Genomic DNA, 24099 nt, shown 5'->3' on the forward strand with positions numbered 1-24099 from the left:
ACACAGCTAGAAAAGTGGCTTGGCACAAATCTAGTACAGACTGATTTAAACACTCACACTCTCTCTAATTCAACACTGCCTGCAGGATGAAGAATGGATTACCTCTGGCAAGAGTGGTGTAGCAGAGACTGTGTAGATACTTAACAGTGCCTTTCATTTTTCTGGGCCCATAGGAAGACTATAATTTCTAGTCTCCACTGCAGTCAGGTCAAGACTAATTCTAAATAATGGCATATGGGGGAAACATATATGTCACTCTCAATTATGGCCGCTACCATTTCCCATGAGATTCTTGGCTCATGTATTATTTTATTTTTTCTAGCCTGATGTAGGGGATCCAGTGGGAAATATCAAGAAGGCCCTAAGGGACAGTGGACACATAAGAGCTCTGTAAGGGGCTTGGAGACCTGTTATACCTCTTCAAGGGGAGGCACTCCAGGGAAAAATCAGGTCCACATCAGTTTGTGACTGAGAGAGAAAAAGCCTTTGTTGTGCTATGTCACTGAGATATTTGTGCTCTATGTTAGAATAGACAACATTTCTCTTCCTGACTGATAGAGGTCATCAAAAAATACTCAGTGAAGAAATGAGCTTTCCATAGGGAAAGGAAGATATGCAGATGGACCTTCCAGATAGAAGACCCTTCTCTGGAGAAGCACAAAGCATGCAAAGTATTCAGAGAAATTAGGTTAGAAAATGTAGATAGTGGCTAATATTGGAATTTCAATTTTCCATTCTTGTGGTTCCCATTTTGGCAGTAGGAATTTAACTGGTGTTCCAGTTATCCATTGCTGTGTTACAAACTATTCAAAACAGAATGGCTTAAACCATCAACCCTTTTATTATGTCATATATTTTTGTGAGCCAGGAATCTGATCAGGGCTTTGTTGGTTGAGACTTCTGTTCCATGTGGGATCAACAAAGGTTACTTGGTTGTAGTTGGTTGGCAGATGGGTTGTTATGAAAGATCCAAGATGGCTTTACTCCTACATCAGTGGTAAGTGTGGGCTCAGCTGGGACTGTCAGTTGGGGTGTACACACATGATGTCTCTAAGGTCAGGATTCTAAGGGACAAGGTGGAAGGTGCCAGTCCTCTTAAAGGCTAGTCCTGGACCTGGTGAAATGTTACTTCCTCCATTCTCAGTTGGTCAAACAAATCATTAAATCTATCAGACTCCACCTCACAATGGGATGACTAGCAAAGATTTGCACCCATCTTTGATGTACTCTGTCTGGGAGCTCTGGAGTCAGGTCTTCAAAGGCAGGGAGCAGGCTGTATGCATCTCTGCTTCCCAAGAACTTACCACTTACCATACTGCCTGGGGTTCAATCTACACGCTGGTAGAATTACAATCACACCCTAAGCACACATCAAAAGAGATGGAAAAGGGAACTAAATTTTACAGAATACCAACTCTTATTTCAAATGTTTTACCTTAACGTATTTTCAAAATGACTCAATTTAGTGATGTAGGTTTTATTTCTCCCATATATTACTTAAGACACAACCAAGGTTCACTGAGAAAAAAAGTTCTTAAGGTCAATCAAGGCAATAGATACCAGAAGCAGTGCTCTTTTCATAACACAATGCTTCCTCCCATGAGTATGGCTTAAATGTCCCCTGCTCAAAATGCAGACTGTTCAAGTGCTAGAATCTCACTGTGGCCCCTAGTCCACTGACAGAAACTGGATCAAAGACTTTAATTTGTCTGGGCCCATTCATCTCATTAGAACCAGAGGAAGTCCCTGTCTATTCCTTTCCCACCACGAGATTATGAGGGATTGCCAATAAAAATGAACCCTAAACTTCCTGGGAATATAAATGCTAGATAATAAGATGAAAAACGAGGGCAATAATATTTCTTCGCATGATGTTTAAGAGCCCGGGATGAAAGGCGTTGTGAGAACTGCTATTACCTCTGCATATTCAAGTCTCCATCCTTCCTCCTCTGTTTTATCCTTTGTCTCTGAAATGTTTGATTAAGGCTGTTTTACGGTTTATTTTACTTTGTCTTTTATTCCTGCTTTGAGAAATACTTAACTATATCACTGGGGACAATTTACCCTTTGTTCCATTTGAAGAGAGAAAGTAATGTAGGGTTACTTCAAAGAGGAACCAGCCAAAATCCACTGGGGACCTGGTAATGAAGAAACCTCACTTTGTTTTCAAGCAGGGATACAAAATTACATGATAAATTATACAAGGCATGGGGTGTGAGAAACTAGAGATGTATGCTCGTACAAAATATTGGTCCCATGGCTGGTGTTTCAGGTTACAACTCAAGAGATTCATGGAACAAGAAGATTTTAGAGTGGAAAGGACTTTACAGAACCTTTAATCCCACCTCCTCCTCCAGGCTGGCATAATTTTGTGGTGGCTCCTAAGTGATCCCGAGTCTTAGAGTTCACTACCTTGGTATTAGCCTACACTGATGGTGAGCTCAGAGTGGGATGTCTGTTCTTACTTGGACTTGAAGTCATATTCTTTGCTTTTTTATTTACAGTTTCTGATTCTTTGTGGACTTCACAGAGCACCCTTGCTCCCCCTTTTTAGGGATATTGAAGAGCTGGGATTGCATTAGCATGTGCTAACACCCACAACTTCTACAATGGTTCCTTGAATGATTTTTGATGAGATTAATTCAGTCTCCCGGGAGCCTGTAAAAGGACTGGAGAAAACAATTACAGAAAAACATAGGTGGAAAGAAATTTGATTTTTTTCTGACCAAAAGTGATAAACACCTTAGCGGTGGAGAACAGCTAAGAGGTTGGAGAATGGTTTGTAAGCAGCAGACATGGCCTGGCCACGAACACGAAGGAAGAGAGAGGCGGGCGGGCTCAGGGACAGTGTGGGAAGGCCCCCTGAAATTGCTACCCAGATCATGTAGGCTGAAGGTCTCTACACTGGACTGCAGAAGGGGTGATTAAAGCAACGGGGCAGAAGGAGGGGATTGCCTTAATTATGTGGGTGGAGACAGCTTAGTGGAATAACAGAGAGGGAGGATACAGGGTAGGACTGCAGCTCTGTAAGAAGCTCAGGTAGAGGGGTGAGAGAAAGGCAGCAGGAGAAGGTTATGGGAGAGCAGAGGCAGAAAAGAGCTTCCTGTGAAGCTTGGAAATTAAATTCATTATTCCAAAGCATTTGTGTGTGTTGTGTGACAGTTTCCAGGAAAATCTTCTCCCCTTCCACTCTCTATACTTTCTGTATTGGATGTAATTTAAATAGGCTTATGTGGGTTATTTTTTTCATATATATCTGTACACCAAGGCTACTTTTCTTTCACAACTACCTTATTTAGCTACTGGTCCTCAGGTTTCCAAGAATACGCGACACACGGGAGAGAAGGCTCTTCTAGGGGTGTGATAGCAAATGTTTAACAACTGGCTAACTCTCCAGGAAAAGAAAAGGCATTGACTTAAGCATTGGCCAATCTCTATGGTATAAGTACTCTCTTAACCAGCTGGCGACAAGACATCATGGAATGCAGAAACGGGAAGAAGTGCACAAGAGCACGCTGTTATATAGTATGGGCACCACACCACATGGATACAATAGACACAAATCATATAATGAATACAGATAATAGCAAAATGTAGAAAAAAATAATAATTAGGAAGTGTTGAGGTTTGAGGATTTATTAGCTTTGCTTTTAATATAATTTATTTAATTGTCAGTTTATATAATTTAATTTTTACTAATGGTTCTGTTTACCAAGTGGCTTGCGAAGTTCTGGAAATTTTATGATTCTGCTTATGAGTTGGTTTAAGCTGACCACGGCAAACCACTGGGTCCTTCTCCTTTCTCTCTTCAGTGGTGACGATGTGTGTTGGCTCACTATGTTGGTGGGCAAAAAATAGGGACAAGTTATAGATAGGGTAGTCTCAAAAGATAAACGGAGATTATCCATTTATTTTAACTCAGAAGCATTAAAAGCATTACTCTACATATACATATGTCTGTTATGTGTGTGTATTCTAATTCCAAATCATTCTTACATAATCATAAAATAGGTACTCTAAAGCTTAGACCTTAACAACACTTAACCAAGTTAAAGCATCTCTTTGTATATTTCATCTGTGTATCTGTTTACAAAATCTGATATGTAAGTGTATCTATGTATATGGCTTATACACAAATATGTATTGCATTTATTTAATACATAACTGTAATTTATAGATATGTTACTGAATATACATACGATTGATACAGATATAACGGTACCACATACATGTACACACATTTCCTGCATATCCTATGTAAAATATGCAATGTTTATTATGTCAAGAAAGTGCATTACCTACAGGAAATAAACTGGAGCAGAGTCAAGAAATATTTGTCAACCATGTGCTTCAGGCTAGGAACTACGGAAATGAAAGAAGACCCCAAATCAGAAGAAACTTGTTCTTCCCTCTAAGATCTTACAATGTATCCGAACAAACAAAGTTTATTCTATAGAAAATCAACAAGTACATGATAAGCGCTAATAATGGTTATCATATACTGAGACTGTGGTCCATGCCATGCGTGATCTCAGGTGACTCTCACAAAAACCTTCTGGAGAGGAACTCTTACTATTTCCATTTTAAGATGGGGTCACTGATTCTGAGAGAATTTCATTAGCTTGTATAGCATCAAACAGGTAGTATATGACCAAAAGGGATTTCACCAAAGTTCTGACTCCAGGACTAGATCTGGATCCATTATTTCTTTCTGTAAACTGAGCTATATGATTCAGACTATGAGTGCTTCTGTGGCTTCAAAGAAGAAAGACCCTCATGAGCATCACAGAGGAATAGACATTTGGCAGCCTTGAAGCAAATTTGCAGAGATACAGAAAAGGAGTAAGAGTTAATAATAGAGACTCTGGTAACAATAAATATATATGTTGTCTCTGATAATCTGATGTACTTAGTGGAATGTGGAGGCTTTTGGAAAAGCTTAAACCTGACTATAATTATTTCAGGAATAATTCATGATCATTTGAACACAGAAGGTCTGATATAAAAATCTTGAGAAGTTTAAAATTTTCTAATCAAATTCATTAGCCATAACAATAGGGTTATATGAGTGTTTAGACTATCTAAGAGAACAGTAGTTTAAAGAACACTCAAGAAATTTAGATGGGCCCATTTTCATGCCTGCAGTTTCTAGGCTAATTGCAAATTATTCTTATCTAATCAGTGAAGCCTTAATGACCTCTCCTAGGCAACAGTTGGTTAGCATATGTAGAGATTATACATAAATTTGATAATAAGGGTTTAAAGAGAATCATTTTAAATGTTCACTAATTTGGTAATTTTACTACAGTTGTAAGGTGGCGTGTGTGTGTGTGTGTGTGTGTGTGTGCGCGTGTGCGTGTGTTTGTCTCAGAGATCAAATACATCTTTATACATAGCTATAGATTTAGTTTTGAAATGGAAATCAGTTTTTATACTTGTAACTTAAATGAACACAATATGACTTTTTCTTTTTGACACTTTCATATGGAAGCCTTGGCTTGGCCCAAATAGTGGACAATCCCCTACATCTCTAATGACAGAACTAACATTTATTGTTACTTATTCTGTGCTGGACTCTTCTAAGTACTTCACATAAATTAACACATCTGTCACAATTATTTTATGAGAAAGGCATAAGTAATATCCGCATTTTACCTATGTGGAAACTGAGTTGCAGAGGTTAAGTGACTTGCCAAAAGTCACACAGCTGTTAACTGACAAAATCATGTAATGACTTTCCAAAGTTCATATATATATATATATTTTTTACCAACACACAATCCCACCTTCTTCAGCTGTGATTATTATCATTACCGCAGGTCATAGTTGGTAAAAAAAAATATTCTGTTCACCTGAATGCAAATCCCCACTAACTGTCGGAAGTTAGAAAAGTGGGCTGTGCGATTTGAATGTGTCTTTCTCCTAAATCTTCATGTCAATTCAGTACCACCTTCTCTAATAAAATTACTATGGATACCTATCTCGACCACTTGTTAATACTCCTATTCTTTTCAAGTCTCACATCAAATTTTTTTTTATTTTTGCAGTACGCGGGCCTCTCACTGTTGTGGCCTCTCACTGTCGTGGCCTCTCCTGTTGTGGAGCACAGGCTCCAGACGCACAGGCTCAGCAGCCATGGCTCACGGGCCTAGCCGCTCCACGGCATGTGGGATCTTCCCGGACCGGGGCACGAACCCGTGCCCCCTGTATCGGCAGGCGGACTCTCAACCACTGCGCCACCAGGGAAGCCCCCTCACATCAAATTCTTGCTCTCCATTTCCTTCTATTCATTTTTCAGATGGCCTCAGGATTCTCCGTTCTCAACCGTGAACATCCCTATTTACTCATGACATTTACTTTTATTTGTCCTTTTCAGATTTTAACACTACTGGGCTGTTTCAGGTCTATCCCAGACATTTACCATTTTCCAAATCTTGCTGAAATTTTGCCTTCTTTAACTTAGATTTACCTGTTTCATTTGGGAATTATATATCATATTCTATCCTAAACTTTTCATCCATTGGTAAGTGCATTTTTTTAACAACATGAATTGAATTCCAACTATATGCCAGACAGAATGTAGAACATCTGAGATACAAGTATTAAAAATAGAACATCCTGAGCTTCGAGGAGTGAGTCTCCAACTTCACTGCACATTAGAATCATTGGGAGGTTTAAAAAAAATGTCTGGTGCCCAGGCCATACTCCATACCAATTAAATCAGAATTTCTGAATAAGGGACCCAGGAATTTGTTTTTATTTGTTTGTTTGTTTTTAAACTTTCCAAGTGATTCCAACGTGCAGCCAAGTTGGAGAACCACTATGTTAAAGGACACAAGTATAGAAAGAAATGATTAATAAAAGAAATGTACACAAGATACAATGGTATCAGAGACAAAGTAATGATGAACTCTCCTTTTGAAGAGGATCTCATAGGATTTCTTGGGAGAGGAGCTAAGTTTGATTTAATGAGGAAGAAGTTGGAGAGTATCTCAAGAACACTAAACAAACCATGTTGTCTGAACATAAAGTAGGGAATGGAAGGTGTCAGGTGAGGAAAGTGGAGAGATAGTCAAGGTGAGAGGTTATGAATACCCATATATGCCATTTTAAGGAGCTTGAACTTGTGTTCTGGGTAATGGGTGGCTTTTAAATGATATCAAGCAAAGGGAAGACCCAGTCATGCCTAGATTGAGTTGAAGCAGACAGTGGGTAGAAAGAGTATGGTTAAGAAGTGGGAGAGCAGTTAAAAAGTGTTGCAGTATTCCAGTGAGGGTTCATGAGGATAGTGGCAGTGAAGGCGAAAAAAAAATTAATAGATTCAGTATTCATTTGGAAGAGATTCTACTTTCACTGATGGATTAATAGTGGGTTGGGTATGAGTGATAAGCAAGAAATAGAAAAATAAATGGAGAGCGAGAGAAGAGAATTAGAATAAAAGAGATTCTGTTTCTGGCTTGAGAATCCAGGTCTATATTGGACTCATTTACCAAAAGAGAGGATCGTTGAAGGAAAAAAAAGTATTAAGTTTTCCTCCCAAACTTGTTCAATTCAGTGTTTTTCACCTTAAGCTTGAGCTGCCTGTGGAAATGGAGGGAGGAGAATATGTATAAAAGAGAGAGTTGCTGACTGTGTTAAAAGGGGCTGTGGAGGACGAGGACAAAATATATCCATTGGTTCTGAACTTGGAGGTTATTGGTGACTTTGACCATATATATTCTAGCATCATGGTGATAGAAACCTAAATGGAATGGATTGAAGAATGAATGAAAGATGAGGGAGTTGAGGTAGCAAGTAAATAATGTTGGGGAATGGAAGAGAGAAATGAAACTGTAGCTGGAGGAGAACGTGAGGTCAAGAGAGGGTTTCTTTTACCTAATAGGTGTTGCTGTATAATGTACACTGATGGAAATGATTCAGTAGAGAGGAAGAGTGGTGTTACAGAAGAGAGGCAAAAGGGAATATGTATAGAGGAAAAGCCCTTGAACAGATGAGAAGGGATAACATCTAGACCTCCCATAGAGGGTCTGATTTTCGATGGAAGATGGGTACCAAAGGAGGTGTGCTGTGGATTTGTTATTGAGAAATGAAGAAGCTCCTTTCTAATGGCTTCTGTTTTCTCAAGGGACGGCTTCCCTGTTGGTATCTCTCTTGCCAGTCTCTTCTGTGATGTTATTAAGCAGTAGGCTACTTGCCTCCTTACTACTTCCAGAAAAGAGGACTCAGGAAAATTAGCAGTAGACATGGGGGAGAATAATAATGATCATCTATTTCACCACTAGAACAATTACTTTTATCTCTGTTGCTATTGTCACCACTGGTATTTCAACCTTTGTTTTTTAAATATTGCTATGTGCCAGCAACAGTGCCAACTTCTTGAGATTTATTTCTTGTAATCTTGACATCATACCTATGATACATACTATTTCCCCACATTTTACAAATGAGAAAAATGAGGCACATAAAGCCAGAAGGAGAAGGGTATTTCTGAAGGTAAGAGAAAGATTCCAAGCTGGGTATAATTAATTGCGCCAAGTACTGATGTATGAACGAGAAACATTTTATTTGGATTTTGTTCTTCCACAAGCTCCAGCAGCCTTTCACTGAGTGGGTACCATGAATGAATAAAAGAATGATCAGAAATTTGCTACTAGATGCACAATGCTAATGGATCTGTCTCTTTATCCTTGTTCTCTGGTTATATGCTGTGAGTGATACTGTGCTTGGCTGTTGACCCAAGGGGCTTGGATTTTTGATAGTGACCAAGGGAAATGGTCATGGGAGACAAGCTGAACTGGTCCATTCTGCCATCTAGTAAGAGAGTGGCAACTTGAAGTTGTCCACAGCTCCTGAAAGCTTCACACGGAAGCACAATGGTAGAAAATGGTAGAAAACATTTTGACAACTGGATAAAATTCAAACAGAACAACAAACGCATTTGTGTTCTTCTTTCTTTCTAGCCATGCATGTGACTGATACAAAAAGGAAGCGAGGTATATAGAAAAAACCAAACCAAACAAAATGTGTTGAGTAAACGCCCATTGTATTTGTAGTATACTAAAAAAAATGTTGACAGGTTTTTTGTTTGTTTGTTTGTTTTGTTTTGTATTGTTTTGCATTTGACTCTAGAAAGATAGATATTATCTCTCCCTTTTTCTGGGAGAAAAATTGTTTCAAGTCCTAAAGCTGGCTAGTGGCAGAACAAGAATTGACATCCAGGACCTAAAGATTCTACTTTTCACTCTTTCTCATTGTGGTTCTAGAAATCTAGTGCATACTCCCCTTCATCATCTTCACCGTCTGCATAATGATGACATGCCAGGACCTAGATCTTAATTCCAGAGTCTTTTGGACCAAACTCTTGGCACTGAACACCAGGCACATTTAACTTCTTCCTTCTTTCCCTGAGGAGTGCTCTGTCTGCATTCCTTCCCATCTGTGCCGAGTTCTTCCCATATTCCTTACCCACATTATTCCCATTTTCTATCCCTCTATACTCCCTTACTTGAATGACACAGTTTTCAACCTCCCACAATTTTTAGAGAACTCAATTCATAAATCACTGGTCATAAGGAGTGACCATATTTTCCCCTTGACTTGGCCTTGAGATTAAAATCACCTTTTATTTTATTTCCTTTTTAAAAAACAAAACAAAATAAGTCCTTAATTGGGTTTCCACACTGGGCCAGGATCTTGGGCAGACACACAGAAAGAAAAGAAAAAGGAGCCAGCCCTTACTAAGTGGCTATAATATTTTCAGTATTATAGATATGTAACCTCTTTTCTTCACAGCCCTATAAAATAGGCATTGCTATCCACATTACATAGAGGTAGAGATTGATTTTCAGAGACATTCAGTAATAAATGAGCTAGAATTTCAATCAGGTCTGTGTAAGTCTAAAATAAGTGCTCTCCCCACTACACTACCCTACCTTCTTCAGAAGACTAGGAAAATATATCTGCCATCAAATATATACAAGCCTAGTGGTAAAGTGAGTCTACATATGTGAGTATCCATTATACAAGGATGTAGAATGATGGTCAAGGATAATTGTTAATTGTACCTGTGCCGAAGTCAGGAGGATCAGAGCATTCATTCTGTTCTCTGCCACCTTTCGGCACGTACTAAAAAGTTTTCTAAATGTCTCAGAGTCCCAGCGTTCTCATCTTTAGATGGGAATAAAATGAATTTAATATTAGGTGAATTAAGTTAGAAAGCTCATGTAAGATGTTCAACCTAGTTCCTTACACGTTAAGCATTCAATAAATGGTGACTCTTTGTTATTACTAGTATTAATGGTACAGAAAGGGTGATATAAAGTCCTAGAGAAACTAAGAGCCCAGGGCCACTGACTTTCCCTAGGAAACTGCAGGGAAATACTTCACCAAAAAGGATTACATTTGAATTAGCTATGAAGAATGAAGAAGGAGGTCTCCAGTGGGAAAGGGCACATCAGGGAAAAGGTAGAGCGTATGAAGAGTCACGATGGCCAGGTGGGGCTGGAGAGTGGCCAGCACACTAGAGCCTTAAACATCTTGCACAAGTGTCTGGACTTCATTGCATGAAGCATGAAGCACCAAAAGAAACCCTCAGAAATCTTTAAGTGAGGGAGTGATGTGATGCTACTGGTTTTAACATCACTATGGCTACCGTGTGATGCATGGTCTGGAAGCCCCGAGAGAATCTTCTCTCCTTCTTCATTCCCTGTGCATAGTCACACCACTGGGTCCTGGACATATCAGGCTATGAAATCACATTTAGAGGGCATGAGGGTGGGGTGGGGAGGGAGAAAGAGAGAAAGCAAAACAACCAGAGGCAAAAAGCCGGTCCCGGGAGATCCAACAATATGCCCTCACTGTTCTAACATGGAGAAAATGAGAAAAACAAGCTGCACATTACAAACAGGAACATGTGTATGCATTTATTAATATTTCCAAAATGGATTTAATTTTCGGTGTGCATCCCGCCTCCACAGAACCCGGTGCGTTTCATCTAACCTCTCGTTAAGTTGCGTGCGAGCCATTTTTTAACGTGTCCTCTGGGGGAATCTTCAAACGGATTCTATAATCTCGCTTATAAATGGCTCTCTTTCAAAATGCTGTTTACATTTATTCTTTTACCAGCTCGTCCACCACGCCCCAGTGCTATGTGAACCCCTTGCCTTTAAGAGCAGGAAATGGATTTCCAGCACCTTGGTATAGTTGAAGCAGAGTCTGTGGGCTTTGGGATCAGACACACCTACTTTAGTTCCTGGCTCCACCACTAACTTAACAGGGTGTGTCTCTCTGAGGCAAGAGGTCATCATTTGTAAAATTTGGACGGTGATAGAAACTACCTCATTTTGTCGTTTCAGGTTAACTGAGATGGTGTCTGCAGAACTTTTAGCACATGACTGGGCACATACTGAGCACTCAAATCGTGTGGTTATTCTCAATTCTTTCTTCATCATACTTATTGTCAACCTCTAGAACTGAGTGCAAACACTGGTTCGACCATTTGTTAACTACATTCCTTAATGTGTCCCAGTTTGGGTTCTATTATTTGTAAATCATATTCATATGTAAACATTTAACTCACAAAGTTGCATCAGGACAAAAGAACACTAGCTAATATTTATTTAGTGTTTTTTATATGCCCAGCACCAATTTCAAGCAATTTACGTGGTTTACTTCCTTTACTACTTTTAGCTACTAATGAAGTAGGCATTATTATTGTCCTCATTTTACAGATGGGAAGAGTGAGGTACAGACAGTTTAAATAAGGTGACAAGGCTGCACAGCTAATAATGCTTGGATTACCATTCAAACCCAGGCAGTGAGGTTCCAAAGCTTGTTTTCATCATCCCATTCCACTTGCGCCAAGAAATAGCTTGACTGCAAGCATTTTACATGGTTCACTAGGCCTAGCTGATTGGTAATACTAATTTCTTTCAGTCTTTTTTATCCCTCCCTCCCTGATCAAGAAAGCAAATCTGACCGCTGCACTTTGAGCAAAGCAAGGGAAGGATAAAAGTTAAATTAATAGGACAATGCAAGGTGTGAATAAGGTGGCTATAATTATCATCACCAGAGAACCATCAAAGGAGAAGAAGAACCAACTACCAAAGGAGTAAAAGTTAACACCCAGCTCTCTGCCTTCAAAGAGCTTTAAATCTAGTAAAGGAATTGGCATGCACGTCATTACCAATGATACAGTGCATCTTTACAGACGAATCTCAAGAGGCACTATTGACCTAGAAGAAATGATGTTTATTTCCACATGGCAGCAAATGTACAATGATCACAGAACACTGCTAGAAGCAGGGAAAATCTAAGCTCTACCAGAAAATATACATAGAATCTATTCTCTAATATTCCCCATTCCTAGCCCACTCCCCACTTAAAAATGAATGAGAACGTTGGGAGGAGATCATAGGACATATGTGTGCATTTACACTTTACACAGGTGGAAGAAAATATCTGCATGTTCTCCAAGCCAGTTATGTAAATAGCACATCTAAAGTCATATCAGCCCACACAAAGCCTTTACATAGATGATGAAAAACAAAGTGGAAGTCAGGCTAACTGCTCAACCAACAAAAGAACTGACCCTTAAGCCATCCCTTGAATAAAAATATCTGTCCAAAGGGATAACAGGTCACATGAAGAATAAGTCTGATGGTTGTAAATTTCCAGGTTTTTTAAGGAGTTTCAGGTAAGATAGGTGATGGTGTGGTTGCTTAGACAATATAAACCCAGCAAGGGCATATATTAAAGGGATTGTTACTGCCTCTGCTCTGTCAACCTCATTCAGTCCAAACATTGGCTCCTGAAACAGTCAAGAGCCATAAGCTCAAACAGACCCGAAGAAATTGTTGATATCATAAACAGTTTGTTTTATAAGGTTCTAGTGGCCCATCCTGGGAGACAGAATGCCCTGAGGGCTAAGTGGAAGGTGAGAAGCATACAATCAGGTCAGGCTGCAGATTTGGGGCGAAGTTGCCCCAAATGATGCTGCCTGGATGACGTCTCTCAGTTGTCCTGTAATCCCTGCTCCCCTTTGGGTAAAAATGAAAATCTTATCATCTTCATTCGTATCATTTCAAGTTTCAAAGCAAATAATTCCACTTACAGAAAAGCATGAAAAGAACTAAAATCTAACAGAGACACTATAAATAAACCATAAAAAATGGCAGTTTTGTGTACTCTTTTTCAAACTATACACACAGTCTCTCTCTCTCTCTCTCTCTCTCTCTCTCTCTCTCTCTCCATCACACACACGCACGCGCGCACGCACACACACACACACACACACACACACACACACACTCCCCTCCTCTGAGGAATATCTCCTCCCCCTCCCACTCCTGGCCCTGAGGAGGATCTATGGAGAGTTTGTCAAGTATAGAAACTAAGGCAAACAAAGTGGAAATTGACAAAAGGACTTAGAAAACAGATCAGTCTGAAGCTAGTCATTGTAGGAATAAATACTTTTTCACAGACTGGTGAATCTTGAGATCTTTGCTGAATCACACCAGTGCTCATGACTGTCACATGCTAAGGTGCAGTTAATCCAAAGCACTCTGCTTAAGGAAGGAGTGATGGTAAGAGCGGCAGCAGCTGGACTAGACGTGAGATTGCTAGAGTCCCAAATAGTTCCTGTAATCCCTTGTCTACCTGGAAAGTGTATTCATTCACTTACTCATCTTGGATTCTAATTTCCTAATTTATACTTTTCTTTGCACATTTTCCCCAGTTAGGGTGTGTGTGTGTGTGTGTGTGTGTGTGTGTGTGTGTGCTCAAATTAAAACCAAGATTTTGGTATTTGGATCCTGAGTTTACCGCTTATTAATGGATAAATTTGTGTTTAAGTCATTTAACTGCTCAAGGCATACTTTCTTCATTTGTTAAAAAGAGACACATAAGAAAACCTATAGCCCAAGATTACTGTGGTAAAATAAAAAACTTAATCTTGTCTAGAAAAGTATCCCAATGTGTATGAATGGTGACGGAGCTTAGTAGTTTGAAGCAGAAGACTAGAGTCAAACAGTTGGAAATTCTGCCATTTAGAAGATGTGTGACTTTGAGCAAGTTATTTACCCTGTTTCTGCCTCATTTTCCTCATCTGTGATCTAAGAATGACAGAGCCCAACGCGTGGAATTGCCTTGAGGACTCGATTAAACAATGTCCTGGTTCCTCGGTCAATGCTTGCTATCATTGATTATGAATTATCAATATATTAATTAAATGCAAAGAATACTATTACTAGTGATATGAATAATTTGTTTTACCTGTCAACTCACCAACTACAGGGGCTAAACTTTTTAATTTTGATGTCTACCAGATGATATATAAATTTGTTAAATTAAATAGAATTATTACATACTGCGCAGTAGATTAGAACAAACAGGCGGATATTTGATGGAAGTGGTGTGTGTCACTCCCCACAACCTCATAATGAAAGGGAAGAGACTATGCAGACCTGCTTCCTGCTGGTGCAAGCTAATGCCTCTAGGCTCAACCCTCTAGGCTCAGCCTGATTTTTCCAGGCTGTCTAGCTTGGGGCAAACTCTGTGAACTCTGGAGCCTTGACAAATATTGCTGAGTAGACAGTGAAGGTGGGAAGCAGGGAGGATACTTCTTTGCTTCAGGAATCTCCAAGGCTAAAAGTAACCCAAGCCCTTGGAAGATTAGGCCAAGCCACCCTATAAACAGTAAAATAGCCAAGACAATGGGAAACCAAGAAACTACAAGCATGAAATTATTACACTAGGGGCCAAGTTTGTTTTGAAAGTGACTCTGGTCTCAGGCAATCATGTGAATTTTTGTTTGCCTGAAAGGACATTTCAGGGAACTGTCCAGCATTCGGTGACTTTAATTGGATTCTCAAAGGAATTTGTGACCTAATATCTAAAAGCTCTGCTTCTAAAAAGGGTACGTTCCCTGTGAATAACAGGAAACTCTCAGGGCTCTAGGCGTGCCTTATTTTTAGCAGAAAGCATCATCTGGGAATAAGGTATGTGATGTACTCTTTATGAATTGATTGAGCTTGTATATTTTGTTTTTAAGGAGACTATGGTATATTCTAATGATGTAGGACCAGTGTTAAGTGAGATACCCATCATTTCATGATGAATTTTGACATTAGAGGTGAGGGCGAAAAGTGCTGAATTGGAAGTCACAATGTCTGTGACCTAGTTCTGACCTCACCCCTGCAACTCAACAGACTAATGTAATTAACCTTCGCCACTGGGGTAAATCATATAGTGCTGTACACAATAAGGGGTTAGTGGAACAAGCCATTTGTACCAGGAGCGGGGAGTGTGGCAGAGGACAATCCATTCTCTCCCTCTTTTGGCAACAGAAACAGGGTCTGGGCAGTAGTTCACTTCAAACCTGTGTGCTGAATTGAACCTGTTTTTGCAATTTTTTTAAGAAAGTGGGTTGTGGGTGATGGTTATTCTAGCAGGTTTCTTGGCTTAGGGGCACTTTTTCCACTGGAATGGAGAGCACTGTTACAAGAGAAATGGGAACAAATGAACACACCAACCACCCTGATTATAATATTGAAAGAGCTAACCTTTATGGAGCCCATCCCAGGACCCACCACTATGCTATATCCTTGATTTTCAGTATATCATTACATCCTTACAAAACCCCTCCAGGGACATATTTTCCAGCCCCTCTTTCACAGAGGAGGAAACTGAGATTAGCAGGATTTAAATAAAAACTGGTTTAAAATTGCAAAACTAGCAAATGATGGAGCCAACATTCCTACCCAGCCTATTAGACTTAAGAATCTACCATCTCACCCAGTGTTTGCTGGATCCAAATTTTTTATTTTAATAACTTTTTAAAGAAATAAATTATAAAAGTATTATGCATTGATTTCAGAAAATCGGGAAAAATTCAGAAAACCATGAACCACGCAACTATCCTTTTAACGGACTGTGGTTCCCATTAATGAAAGTAACACAGTATATTATTAGCACAGATGTTTACAACTTTTTCCTTGTTATTTCAGACACTACATATTTAATCCACATAAAAATTGTGGCTTTCTTGTGCAGTCTCAGACATGGACTAACTCATCCCTCAGCTTTGAATGCTTCTCTTCTGGGTTGTCACATGACACATTCCTTTACTTTCTTCATCTCTCTATTTAAATATCCACCTGCCCAGAGGCCTTCCCAGATTACAGTAGAAGCTCCATGAGATCAGGGGCTTTAGTTTCTACCATATTACTAGAACCTAATATAATTTCTGGCCCATAGTAGGTACTCGATAATGTTTGCTGAATAAATGCAATAGTGGGTAAGTAATGTTTCCCATTCAGAAATCAAGAAAAATAAAATGATTCAGGTGAGCAGGCTTACTTATGGCTAGTAAATAGCAGAATAGGGCATGATGCCAGTTCCCCTAATTCTTAACCACACGCTTTCTCCCAGTCGGCTTGGCTCTGCCTCTAATGTAATTGGCTCTGAGCACAGGGCCAGCAGGGCTCTGCATAAAGCTGCATCAGTGTAGCACACCCAGTAAATGGATCTGAGTCCTTGTACTTAAGGGGAAAAATGCAGCGTTGAAAGAATGGCCTCCTATTTATCTTTTTGAGGGCTCCATTTTTGGAAATGCTAACAGGAAGAAAATAAATTACTCCAATGCATCCACAGGAAGCATAAACCTTTCCTTTATTCCAAAGAGTGGACTGTGTTCCACTTAACCTGTATAATCCCGGCTGAGGTCTCAGACCATTCCCACTCTGTGCCCTTGGGTGAGTCATAGCCTCTCCAGAACTCAGGTATGCATGTCTGTAATATGTCTGAATCGGATCAGATGATCTTTAAGCTCCATTATGCTTTAACATTTTCGGTTCTGAGCATGCTTGGTGCCCTCCTCCCCACTAGGAAGACAGAAGTATCTCTGGGGATGGAAAAGAAACACACTGGGTACAATTACTGTGAGATGAGTAATAAATCCAGGATCCCAACTTGGTTCTCAGATAGGTGGGAGAGACAGCGGGCAAAAATAAAACCCTGCTGCTAAGTTAAGAGCTAAACCATTTTAAAGAATGAAATCTATTACCTTTACCCTCATGAAAGCAACACCAGGCCCAAAGATCACGTGAACAAAAATAAATACGTGGAAAAGTTCTTTTGCTGCTGCTTCTAGCAGTTTTCTGATCTCTTTCTCTCACTTTGCACTGACTGTCAAATGGTCTACCAAGAGGTTAGTCTGTAATTAAACTCAGCTCTAATTGCTGGAACAAGTTACTGATTGTGTTTTTAAATCCTTTTATTCTATACCCTAGAAACCAGTGCATTCTAGCCTTTAAATGCTAGTGGTTTGAGAGAATCACAGCTTTTAGCAGAAATTTGTTCATTTGAAGCTTTTACCCAGAGCATCAATCAAGAAAACTAAAAAAACATGAAACAAATTGGTGACAGGAATAATCCTCCCTCCGCAACAATAACAAAAAATAAATTTGGAGAAATGTTTTGCCTTCTCTGTCTGAATTATAGATAGTGCCATGTTTAATGATTGGTTTATATACTAAGACCCATATTCAGGAATCTATTCTTAAATAGGGCTTCCTATCTTTAAAGTGTCAGTTGGGTGCTTTTGAGGTATGGAAAATCTTTTGAAGCCATTCAGATCCATTCAATGAGTCATCATTTTGAAAAAAAAAAATAAGAATGTGAGTAATGCAAATGTCAGTTTAATTTGAATTTGAGTTATGTAGAGCAAACGAAGCAATGTATCCAAAAGATTCTTGGAAGAACGACAGAGCAAAGACATTAGTTCAGACATAGTACTCTTTGTTTGGCCTAGGTAATGTTGGTGAAGGCTAGTGGCTCAAAGTTTAAAATATCTTTCTATATTTGGACAATGTGCTGAACGTTTTTGGCTGTGTCTTAGTCTCCAACTCCCTATTTCTTCCATATAAAATCCTTGAGTTTTGGGTGACAGTGACCCTACACCCAGTATCCATGACTTTAGTTTATTAGTATAACCTTGCCCATCCCAAGCTCCTGGCCACGGTAATGTGGTCATTGGGTCAGGGAGATGCCCATGACTCACCCAATTCAGGGCAATGAGGGCAAGTGAGAATTGGTTCCAGGTCCTCCTCCGTGTCAGCAGAGGAATTCATGCTTTTTCTCCTGCTGTATTTAAACGTGGACCCATGAAGCCCCAAGGAGAAAATACCTATCACATCTGCTGCCATCCAGAATCACTTGAAATTTTTTCTAATTTTAGGAGATTTATTTTGCTTACAGCTGAAAATCCTGAGTGATGGAGCCTGAGATGAATAGGAGACATCTGATTCGTTCTAGAGAACTTGGACCTAGGCTGAAGCTGACAGCACACTGTGTGTGTGTGTGTGTGTGTGTGTGTGTGTGTGTGTGTGTGTGAGAGAGAGAGAGAGAGAGAGAGAGAGAGAGGGAGGAGACTATAGATCTTGATGACTTCACCAAGTTGTTTGAACAAACCTTGTCTAAAATTATATTTGTAGCATTTTCTTAAGCTATGTGAGTCATTAAACTCTCTTTTATTGTTTCCAAAATCATTTGCTGAGTATTTAGTATGTGGCAGTCAATGGTCTAAAACCAGCGATAGCATGAAGCAAGAGGTCCCTACATTCCAGTGTGAGAAGAAAAGGATCAGAACTAACAAATAAGTAAACAAGAAGATAGGTAGAATGATAAAGTTGAAATAGAGCCTATTAATTTCCTAGGGCTGCCACCAGCTGGGGGTCTTAAACCACAGACATTTATTGCCTCACGATTCTGTACAGTGGAAGTCCTAGATCACGGTGTCAGCAGGACTGGTTCCTTCTTAGGGCAGTGAGGACAAATCTGTTCCACGCCTCTCTCCTAGCTCCTGGTGATTTCCTGGTAATCTTTGGCATTCCTTGGCTGTAAATACATTACCACAATTTCAGCATTCATCTTTATATGGTGTTTTCCCCTGTATCTTCACATTGTCTTCTCTCCATGTATATCTGTCTCTGTGTCAAAGTTTACCCGTTTCATAAGGACATAACCCAGTCATACTGGGTTAGGGCCCACTCTCATGACCTTATCTTAACTATTGATAATTGTATCTGCAAAAACCCCATTTCCAAATAAGAACAAATTCTGAGGCAGTGGGGGGTTTAGACTTCAACAGATTATCATTTTTGTGGAGGAGAGGATGCAATTCAACTCATAACACAATAGTAATGAGATTAAGGACACTATAGGGGTATCTTAGTATGAGTGATCGTGAAATGCATTTCTGAGGAGAAGCCATTTACTCTGAGAGTTAAAAGATAAGATGGAACTAAAATATTAGACCTGACTATTTAAGGAGGAAAAAGTTATTTTGGACAGAGGAAAAAATCTAGTGAATATTTCTTAGTAACCAACAAGCAAAAAAACAGACCAAAAAGCAACAACAAAAAAAACCTTTATTGCTTATGTCCATTTGAGTTGTTTTTCTATAATATGAAAGTTAAAGAGTTAAATAAGTAGGCTCTAACTGAATAATTCCTGTTAAAATTTTACTAACTATACTTATAAAATCCCTAGTCCTTATATTCTTTATTGCACAGGGAAATGACTGTCTACTTCTGGCTTTGATGTTTGTTGGATATTGTGATCTTTGGTTTTCTTCCACGTCAATTTTGCTAATCTGTGCCTTTCTGAAGTTGGGGATCATTTTAGTACAATTTTTGTCTCTGGTGCTAACCACAAGCTTGTCAAATGGCAGGGGCTCAACAAAAACTGAATAAATGAATTTCAGTCTAGTTTAGGAGCAGTGGTAACTAGTAAGTGTGGCTCACCAGCCCCCCCCAAAAGCCCTAATTTTTAGCAGGTGCCGATTGCCAGGGTGTAAATATTCCCACCATGGCTGATTTCAGGTTACCAGCATGACGTCACTGAGCTGAGGAATGTGCACAAGCCAGCACCAGCCAGCACCAGCACACCATGGTCGGGGGATCTGTTTCAGGAATCTATCTTGGAAAATGGGTCAAGCTTTGTTATCAGACTAACACAGGTTGTTGATTTGTTGCTAGCATTGAAAGCTGTGCAATGTTCAGAAATTTATTTATCTCAATGAGTGTCAATATCCTCACCTATAAATAAGAGTAATACTTGCTACAGAGGATTTTGTGAAAATTAAGATGAATTATCACTGATAAAGCAACCAACAGAGTAGGGGATATTGAAAACAACTAACCTATGCTAGCTTTGTTTTTAATTTTGTTGTTGTTGATAGAAAACTTTTCTTATCTCTTGAATTTGGTCGCAAAAATGAAAATGAATCTAAATGCTCTGATAGAACATGGGATCTTATCTGAGGGGAAACCAACACTCCCTACTGACTCTGAATCTAGGATCATTGCAAAAATGCAGGTGTTTGAATGGACATCAATAACTGGAAGTTGATATTGAGTTCAAGATGCTTAATCTATAACTGCTTTCTGGCCACGGAGATTATATATCAGCATTAAAAAAAAAAAGGGAGTTCTAAACCGAGAAGTGACTCAAATGATTGAAGTATGACACAAAAAGTAGGAAAATCTTTGAGGACTTGGGAGTCCTGTCACTCACTCTCCTCAAAGACTGCTTCATTTTTGTATATATTAACTTAACTCTCCAAGAGGAGAATAGACAGTGAGACTCCTGTGCAGAGGGTTGCAAACCCATGTTCCAAGTGTCAGGCAAATTAAAAGGAATAAGTGTAAATAGACTCAATGTGTGTGTATATGTGTGTGAGAGGGAGACAGAGAGACAGACAGAGAAAGGAAGAAGAATGTGGCAAATTAACTTGAAGGGCACATCCCAAAGTATTCAAATTTTAAAATGAAGACCTAAAGAAAACATCCCTCAGGGGATGGATTCCAGCCTCTAGGTCTCAGTGTGAGACCCTGATGTACGTGGAGAAGCCTGTCAAACCTGCTCCTAGAATCTGTGTCAGTTCAGTTTTTAATGGAGATAAACACAATCAATTTAATGTGTCTTTTTTCCACTAGACTGGCCTATTTGTATCTAATTCTTATTTTTAGTGTTTCTCTTTTATCTATAACGAATATAATTGCAAATAATCTGAACAGAATAGAAAAGCATATGGCATAAATTAGAGTGCCATCAGGATCTGCCACTCAGAGGATGACATCTGAACAGTCTGGTGAATAACCTTCTGTGCCTGTGCACACACGTGCACACACGTGCACACACACTGCTCTGTGTGATTTTGAAAACTGAGCTCATGCTATATATATGCTCCCTTTTAATGGAGAACATACAAAGAATGTTCACTCAATCACTTTTGCCTTAGAATCCTGGTTCTACAATTTAGCAAATTTTGGCTCAAAACATGGCATAAAGTGGTTGTGGTTCAGGTATCCAAGTCTCATATCTAGTCAGTTTCTACCTTGAAATAAAGTGTTTCTTCTTTAGCCTCATTTCTAACAGTTAGGGGAGAAAGGGGCAAACCTGTTTTAGAAACCAGGCAGTACTATTATTAGGAATTTATCAACCTTCACTTATCTCTGGATTTTTTTCTCCTCTCTCCTCACTGTGTTTTATCTTCTCTCCGTTGATCTTTTTTTCACAGATGACCTTTCATCTTATTTCTCATCTCCTGGTCCCATCAACCCTAACTTTGTATCTGCTAAAACTCAGGTAATTGCTTTTAGATGGGTATAATTAAGAAGCCATTAGTGTAAAGTTTCATTTCAGTTTACGCCTTGGTCTGCATTTGAGCAGAGAAATATGAAATTAAGGTATTAGCTCCTTTCAGGAGTATGAGTCACGAGCTAATAAGTTTCAAGAGCAGTTTCTCAACTGTAATGATTGTGCTTTTCTCTTTGAAAATCTTCTCTTTGGAATTCTCATAGAGGGAATATTTTAAAAGGAAGGGGAGCAAATCTATAGCGACAGATGGGAATTTGGTACATGATTCCTGAAGGGTGAGTGTCCCTGTTGCCCTAGGAGGGTCATAAGAGAGATTTCAAAAGTAGCTAGTGGAGGAGGGTCCAACCTGGATACCTGTATGTTCCCTTTCACAATTGTGTAAGAATTCTACCCCCTTGAGGACAGCTGTGAGAGACATCGTAGAGGGGATTAATGACCTGTATGAAGAAGTTGAAGTCAAGCTGACCTAATATGCTTTGGGGTAAAGCTAACTAGAGCAGTAGTTCTCAAATTCGGCTGCAGTTACATATTATATGAGTTTCCCGTGGCTGCCATAACCAATTTCCGCAAACTGGTGTCTTAAAACAATGAAAATTGATGCTCTTATACTTCTTAAGTCTAGATGTTTAAATCTGAAGTGTCGGAAAGGCCATGGTCCCTCTGAAGACTCTAGGGTAGAATCTTTCTTGCCTCTTTCTAACTTCTGGTGATGCTTGGCACTTCTTGACTTTTTTTATTTGTAGATGCATGACCCCAATCTCTGCTTCCATTGTTTCACGGCCATCCTCCCTGCGTGTGTATCACTGTGTGTCCTCTCTTCTTACAGACACCAGTCATTGGATTTAGAGCCCCCCTCTTAATCCAATGTGACCTCATCTTAACATCTGCAAAGCAAAATACCTGCATCTTAGCTTTCCATTTGCACAGACTTTATTTCCAAATAAGGTCACATTCTGGGATTCCAGGAGGACATGTATTTGGGGGGAACACTATTCAAACTACTATACCTGGGAATATTTTAAAAACCCAAAGCCCATGCTGCACCCCAGATCAGTTAAATTAGAATTCTAGGAGGGTACATATTGGAATCACTTGAGGAGATTTAAAAGAGACTGATGCTTGGGTCTCACCTCCAGAGATTCTGATCTACAAAATAGGTATTCTAGCAAGTATATTATTGGATTGTTAGGGAAAGGAAATGAGATCATGTGAAGTGCAGAGGAGAAGCCCGGCACATAACATTTGCTCAATTAATATTTTCTTATTGATTGGTTTGGCTTGATGGGTTTATGAAATGAGGACATAATTTCACATATGTAAGGATGCATTGTTCAATAAGCATTGGTACCCTTCTTCCTCTGCCTTTTCCTAATTATCTGCTTTATGTTCCTAGTATCAATGTTTTACCTACTACATTGTTTGTTGTTACCATAACCCTTACACATCCTGCTTTCCCAATAGACAAATGCTTATCATCTCTTACATACTTGAGTCTAATTGCCACTGTCCTCCCAAGCCCCATCCTTTAATAGGTCAAGTGCTAATCCTTTCCAATCTGCCAGAGTGACTAACAATCCTAGTTTGTTTGGGATTTAGGAATTTTCCAGGATACAGGACTTTCGGTGCTAATTCTAGGACTGTCCCAGGGAAACCAGCATGGCTAATCACCCTAAGCCTGCCTCAATCAGTCATGGATAAGAGAACATGCCTAGTGTTACCCCCAGACTGTTACACATATTAGAAATGAAAGGATCTTTAAGAGGGGATATAAATGTATAAAGTATGACACTTGTCTTCGAGTCTATACAAGAGCTATCAGAGAGCAAAATAAAAGTGGTAATAACGATAATAATAAGGATGAGAATGAGGATGAGAATACTTATTGATCACTTACATTAACCTAGCTCCTGTGCTAAGGGTTTTATATGTATTATTCATTTAATACACCTAGCAACCCTATATGCTAAGTGGCATTATTATCCTAATTTTCTAAATGAAGAAACTGGGGTTCAAGCAGCTTATGTAACTTCTGCAAGGTCTTACAGCTAGTGTGTGTCTTGTTGCAAATGTAAACCCAGGCAGTTTGGCTTCTCCACTGGTGGTACTATTTCCTATGCCATGCTGAATCAAAGCACAAGGAATGCAGGCATACAAGTCAGAGAAGGACAGAGGAACAATATTTTAGCCTGGTGCGGTTCACAAAGTCATCACAGAGAAGGAGTGGGCATTGAACTGGCACCTATAGCTCATAAGGCATCATAACTTCCCTTAAGTGGTTCATTTAAGGAAAACATTAATTAAGTGTCTAATATATGTAGAGCACATACAGAAATATTGAAGCAATAATATTAGCCAGAGGTTTTTAGGGGGTTACTATGTCCCTGGCAGTGTGCTAAGCCCTTGATACAATATTAACGCAGGGCATGGCTTCATGATAAC

This window comes from Delphinapterus leucas, chromosome 6 (assembly GCF_059928025.1).
Source record: "Delphinapterus leucas isolate spDelLeu-1000000601 "Yukka" chromosome 6, BTC_Dleu_Yukka2, whole genome shotgun sequence".
Lineage (NCBI taxonomy): Eukaryota > Metazoa > Chordata > Mammalia > Artiodactyla > Monodontidae > Delphinapterus > Delphinapterus leucas.